This window comes from Prionailurus bengalensis, chromosome F2, assembly GCF_016509475.1.
Source record: "Prionailurus bengalensis isolate Pbe53 chromosome F2, Fcat_Pben_1.1_paternal_pri, whole genome shotgun sequence".
Lineage (NCBI taxonomy): Eukaryota > Metazoa > Chordata > Mammalia > Carnivora > Felidae > Prionailurus > Prionailurus bengalensis.
The window spans coordinates 19,364,486-19,369,975 of record NC_057353.1 but is presented as its reverse complement, the minus strand read 5'-3'; the positions used below and the strand labels follow the sequence as shown (position 1 = coordinate 19,369,975).

At 35.2% G+C, this 5,490-nt stretch overlaps 1 non-coding gene across 1 annotated transcript; it reads right to left on the bottom strand.

Annotated features, from left to right (window-relative positions):
- Window positions 1-4,787: 4,787 nt before the first annotated feature.
- On the bottom strand, window positions 4,788-4,891 carry LOC122496179. Its single transcript, XR_006300716.1, has one exon. It is a non-coding gene; the product is annotated as a U6 spliceosomal RNA (small nuclear RNA).
- Window positions 4,892-5,490: the final 599 nt, after the last annotated feature.

Sequence of the window (5,490 nt, the reverse complement as noted above, 5' to 3'; positions counted from 1 at the left end):
CTCCCCAACACCATTTGCGAAGGACACTATTCTTTCCACGTTGTACATTCTTGACTTCTTTGTCATAAATTAATTGACCACATTTGTATGGGTTTATTCCTGAGCTCTCTATTCTGTATGCCAATATGCTACTGTTTTGGGGTTTTTTTGTTTGTTTGTTTTGTTTTTTGTTTTTAGTGTTTATTTATTTATTTTGAAAGACAGAAAGAGCACAAGAATGGGAGGGGCAGAAAGAGAAAGAGAGAGAGAATCTCAAGCAGGCTCCACGCTCAGCACAGAGCCCAATGCAGAGCTCAATCCCACAACCATAAGATCATGACCAGAACCAAAAGTCAAGAGTCAGAAGCCTAAGCAACTGAGCCACCTAGATGCCCCCATATTGCTTTGATATAGCTTTATAGTATAATTTGAAATTAAAAAGAGCGATGCTTCTAGATTTCTTGTTCTTTCTCAAGATTGCTTTAGATATTTCAGGTCTTTTCTGGTTCCATACCAAATTTAAGATTGTTTAGTCTATTTCTGTGGAAAATGCCATTGGAATTTTGATAGGGATTGCATCGAGTTTCTAGATTGCATTGGATAGTATGGACATTTTAACAATATTACTTCTAATACATGAGCATGAAATGTCTTTCCTTTTGTTTGCTATTTGTGTTTCCTTCAATTTCTTTTATCAATATCTTACAGGTTTTAATGTACAGATATTTTATCTTCTTGCTTAAATTTATTCCTGAGTATTTTATTCATTTTGATGAAATTATAGATGGAATCATTTCTTAATTTCCCTTTCTTATAGTTGATTGTTGACTTATAGAAACACAGCTGATTTTTATTTATTGATTTTAGATCTTGTGACCTGACTGAATTCACTAAGTTCTAATAAGTTTTTTGGTACAGTCTTTAGGGTTTTCTACATATAATATCATGTCGTCTGCAAATAGTGACAATTTCCTTCTTCCTTTCTAATTTGGATGCCTTTATTTTTTTTGTCTAATTGCTCTGGCTAGCACTTCCAGTAGTATGTAAAAGTGGTTAAGAGTGAGCATCCTTGTTTTGTTTGTGATCTTAAAGGAAAAGCTTTTCACTGTTGACTGTGGATTTTTTGTATATGTTGTATATGTTGGCTGTGGATTTGTTGTATATGGCCTTTATTTTGTTAAGGTGTATCCCCTCTATAACCAGTTTGCAGAGTTATTATGAATGGATGTGGAATTTTGTCAATGGGTTTTCTGCATCTAATGAAAAGATCCTATGATTTCTATCCTTGGTTTCGTTACTGTGATGTATGACATTGATTGATTAGCAGATGTTGAAACATCCTTGCATCTCAGGGTAAACCCTACTTGATCCCGCTGTATGGTTGGTTCTTTTAATGTATTGTTGAAGTCAGTTTGCTAATATTTTGTTGAGGATTTTGCATCCATGTTCATTTGGGATACTTGCTTGTAACTTTCTTTTCTGATAGGACCTACTTGTGAGCGCACTGAAAAGCTTATGAAATGGACTGGAGTTCTCCATTTGGAGCTGGCAAAAGGCAGGAAAATTTTAAAAACGTATGTTGGTCAAATTTAAAACTTTTCTTTAAACCAAATAACAGCTGATAACTTTGCTTTTCACATCTAAAGTCCAGAATAATTGATTGGTTTTATTAGGTTCAGCCAGTGTTTCCATTTCGACTGAACTAGTGTTTTTAATTTAGGGTGTGATTTGGGGCACTTCAGAGCTCTTGGAGCCATCTAAATTACTAACTATTCATCTATTCCACGTGACTTTATTCCATAAAATTAACTCTATCTATCCATGTATATTCAACTAGAATTTGCTTCCATTAGATATAACTTTAAAAATGACCAGGAAGTTTGTTTGGCTTTTGTATCTCCCGATGCTGGACAAGGCAAATTGAAAGAACGTGATTTATTTTTTAATAAGCCTGCTACTTGGATATGGAAATAGGCCATGTTAGTTTTTCATTTTTTTTTCTGACATTATTTTCTTTTTTATGACTATTAAGTCCTTCCTCTTTGCTTGGTTGTAAATACAGGAAGTAGGTCAGCTCTTCCTTCTCAAAAGAACTAAAGAATAGAAAAAGAAGCTGTCTTTAACTTGACAGTACAGTGCTTAATATGACCCTACTTACATGCCAACTCTTTAACAGAGTGTTTACTCTAAAAAGATATGGGAGGGGCACCTGGGTGGCTCAGTTGGTTCAGCCTCTGACTCTTGGTTTTGGCTCAGGTCATGATCTTGCGGTTTGGGGGTATGAGCCCTGCATTGGGATTCTCTCCCTCCTTCCTTCCCTCCCTCCCCCCGCCTCTCTAAATGAGTAAATAAACGTTAAAACTTTTAAAAATACATGTGGGAAAACATAATCCTAATTCAAGAACAAAGATTTAAACAGCAAACTATAACAAGGCAAGATGTAGGATCATTTATTTTGTTCATAGCTCGAAAACAGTTCGGGAAGGCTGAATAAGTTGTAGTTTTGCATGGGTCGTGGAGCCTTGGTTCAAATTCAGGCTTTCTTTGTAATTATTTATGAGGGTTATTTTATCTTTCTGTGTCTCAATTGTCCTCATCCATAAAATGGGACTAATATTAGGAGTGACTATGTAGAGCTATTGTGCCTGACACAAAGCAAGTTCTCAGTAAAGATTAACTATTACTGTGGACTACAAGTCCTGCATCTTCCATATGGGAAAGCCCATCTAGAGGGATGAACAAACCTGGCAGAGCTAGGACTATGGTTCTTATTCTCTGATTTTCATCTACCCAAGATGGCTGTCGAAGTCTGTCAGGACAAATCCTTTCCACTGAGGAAAATAAATTCTGTTTTTACTAGGGGAGATGAATTGTCTGATCTATAAGTTAACATGGAACATGTCTAATTTTTGAGGTATCTGGAAATCTACCATAAACAAATACTTGAAAATGAAAGATTTTTTGGCACATGCATACTTCTGTTTGACAATTAAAAAAAATCAAAGTGAAAATCTCCTTATGTTGATCATATAACATTACACATCAGAGCATAAAGTATGCATTACAAAAAAAGAAAGAAAGAAAGAAAAGAAACCTTTGTGTCTCCTGAAACTACTCAATATACTATGCTATTTCTGTCAACAGAGTATCAGGTTCTAGATAAACAATTCCACCCAGACTTTTGGGTCAATGCTATTTAATATCATTTTAATTTTTTCACTATAAGCAACGCATTATGAAATATGGTTTAGAGTTTAAACTGAGATAAGCCTTTTAATGATCAGGAGACAAATATTATAATAGCTTTTTTTTAATTTGGAATATACAGAGAGTTCTTCAAGTTCAGCAAGCATGTGTAGGCCATTTTTTCTATATACACCATGATTTCTTTACAAGACCAGAGCGTGCTACATGAATAGACCTTTCCATAGGGCCTCAATTTTAATTTTCCAGAGTTTGGAGAAGCAGTATGCATCAAGTTCCCTCAACTGTTGAGAATAATGCTGTTTTTGTCACACACAAGGTCTGTTTTGAACTCAAACATACACACCAACTGTAGACCATAGACTTGCAGACCTGTCAGCACAATGCCCCATTACAGATTGTCCCTTTAGCAAGATGACTTCATTTTAGCAGCCTGTTCTGGTTTCTACATCCTTCCAGGTTTCACAGTTCAGTGCAGTCAAACAAGGTGATGGCATTTTTAAGGCTCTAGATTTTATTGGTCTATGAATAAAGGTAGGTGGCCAGGTACCATTTCAGGGTTTCAGCTGGCAACCTGGTACTAAATTTGAGTACACTGAGACTAAGACGGTTGCAATTTTTTTTAATACTGGAAACATAAACACTGGCATTTATGGAAATGGTTGCTCTAACAGGAAGTGATTTCATATATCATTAGCTGAAATAAGATTATGGGAATGTCTAACTTTAATCTGAAGTATCATTAAAACTTGGGACATACTATTTCTCAAGAAGAATTTATTAGAATCCAAGCAACCCCTATTTGCATTTTGAGCCTTCTACTTATTGGATGCTAATAAAAACCCTACACCATGGTACTTGCACATTTTTAATTTCCTATTAAGACATAATCATGTCTGAAACAGGCACATATATGGCCCATAAACAGCCATGCCTGTTCTCTAAGCTGTATATATTCTTTACCCAGGAATAAATTTTGCTCAAAAATGGACCGTGCATGTACTGGAAAGAAGAGAGTCAGAGAAAGACTATAGTAGGTAGAGAAAAGCTAATGAAGAGACACCTGGCCTCATAAGACTTTAAACGAATTCTTGGCTTTAATAGGAGTGAATGAACAAAGAAAAAAAACGTCCCGTTATACAATAAATAAGTCATGGCATTGTAAAATATAGCACAGGGAATATAGTCAACAATATTATGATAACTTTATATGGTGACAGATGGTAACTAGACTTCTCATGGGAATAATTTTGTAATGTGTAAAAATACCAAATAAGTATGATGTACACCTGTAAATAATAGGAAATTTTATGTCAATCGTGCTTCAATAAATAATCGTTTAGGTTTTTTAATCTTTCATTTCCTCCCTTAGAATAGAAGCACTAGTAACATGTACTCACAGGCTGGTGACTATGAAATGAGACAATGCACGTTAACAAAAAACAACTAAGATTTGTCTGTTCTTTCTCTAGACAAATACTCTGCCACATCCTGTTTGAATGTGCTGCGTTTTGCAAAACGATATATAAATAAAAGGAAGCATCACTTGTGTAATGTGTGCATGTAGTATAGACATAACTTGAAAAGTATGTGGCTAACTGTAGCTAAATATGGAACACTTCACCAATTTGGGCATCATCATTGTACAGGGGCCCTACTCATCTTCTCTGTGTCTTTCCAATTTTAGTGTATGTGGTGCAGAAATGAGCTTGACTAACAGTAACTAAAAACCAAAGAAATGAATGTACAAAACTTGCTTCTGTGTTTATTGTTCTTGGCTTACCTCAGTGATTTTAGAATTCTCATGTTCACTTTGATAATTAAACTCTCTTGTCTGCTACTTTGTATAATTCTCTCCTTTGTGAACTGAGTTCAGTGAAACACATTCTATATGGGAATGCCCTCTCAAAAGCAGAACTGGCCCTTAGGTGTCTAGGGAAGGTCATTCATTCTTGTATCCAATTTTGGGCTATGCAGCTGTCCAAGTTTTGCTTTTGTTTCACAGATCATTTAGAACAATTTGAAACCAACAAAACATCAAAGTTTTAAAAGCAGGCTATTCTCAACGTAAAAATTAAAGTACTTGAGGTGAAACACAAGCTCACTCTCCATGACCGAGCAAGAAAGAAATTTTGGAGACCTCACAACTTTGCTTTGATAATTGAAAAATGCAACACAATTAGAGTCCAAGTAAATTTTTTTTTTAGACATTTTAGGGCATAGGCCCAATAGATAGGAGACCCCAGTGCTGCAAATATTCTTAAAATGGTTAGCATCTATTTAAAGTAGGGTTAATTCAAAAGACAT